This window comes from Frankliniella occidentalis, unplaced genomic scaffold, assembly GCF_000697945.3.
Source record: "Frankliniella occidentalis isolate FOCC.00 unplaced genomic scaffold, Focc_3.1 Scaffold160, whole genome shotgun sequence".
NCBI classification, from domain to species: Eukaryota; Metazoa; Arthropoda; class Insecta; order Thysanoptera; family Thripidae; genus Frankliniella; species Frankliniella occidentalis.
Window position 1 is genome coordinate 238,847 of NW_026267286.1, and position 1,018 is coordinate 239,864.

At 60.1% G+C, this 1,018-nt stretch overlaps 1 long non-coding RNA gene across 1 annotated transcript; it reads left to right on the plus strand.

Moving 5' to 3' along the window:
• Positions 1-6: 6 nt before the first annotated feature.
• LOC127750262 (uncharacterized) lies at positions 7-989 on the plus strand. Its single transcript, XR_008011598.1, has 3 exons — positions 7-115; positions 262-370; positions 558-989. It is a non-coding gene; the product is annotated as an uncharacterized LOC127750262 (long non-coding RNA).
• The last annotated feature ends 29 nt before the right edge of the window (positions 990-1,018 follow it).

A 1,018-nucleotide genomic window follows, 5' to 3' on the forward strand; every position in this document is an offset into this window, starting at 1 on the left:
CCACGACGCCCCCCTCGCCCGAGCCCACCACACCCCCTACGCCCGCGCCGGCACCCTCGACGGCTCCTCCACCGCCGCCGCCATCTCCAGCACCGCCTGCCTGCGTGCCACAGCCGTGAGTAGATTTATATCACCGCCTTCCTTTTGCCCCTTACTCCTGTCCCCGCCTCCCCCTTTTCATCCCGACGTGCGACGTGCGGCAAGGAGGAAAAAAAAATGTTTTATTTAAACCTTCTTTTTTTGCATTTCCTTTCTCGGCAGGGAGAAGAGGAAGACCGTGATCTACGTGCCACAGCCCGTGATACGGTACGGGTACTTCCCACGTCGACCCACGCCTAAAGCTCCACCACCGGTGGTTGTCGTGAATCAGGTCTGTGATGTCAGTGGTGTGGTGGAAAGTGAAAAGGACGTAAGTCAACGGACTTTGCGTTGGACTTACGCCCTTGTCACTTTTCAGCAGTGTTTTACCTTGTGTATACTTAACGATTTGTAAAAGAAGAAAAAATCCAAAAAGTTTTTTTAAAAGGTGATTACGAATATACCTGCCCCTTTTCCAGGTAGAGCCAGCCGTTGCCTGCTCGGCCGCGGCCACGGCCCCCGCGGCCCCCAGCCGGGTCCGCCAGCAGCCCACGACCGTCGTCACCGGCGCCGGCGCCAGCCCCGTGGTCGTCCTCAACACCCGCGGCGCGCCCAGGGTCGTCCAGGTCGACGCGGACGGCCGCACCTCGACGCCGCCCGTCGTCCGTCTGCCGGGCGGCTGAGCCTGACGGCGGCGACGGCGGCGGCATTGCCTCGCGCTCCAGATCGCAAAGACAATGAGCCGCTCTTTTCAAAGTTTCGCGCGCTTCAGGAGCGCGGGCCCCGAATCCGCCGGCACAAACGGTTCTCGCAGCGGGTTTCTCTCTACGCGAACTGAATACCTCGCGCACGCGGCCACTCAGACATTCCGGCATTTTGTTGTTCGCTGCCTCTAAAGGTTGCGCTGGGGAAGGGGGAGGGGGAAGTGTTTACATACATA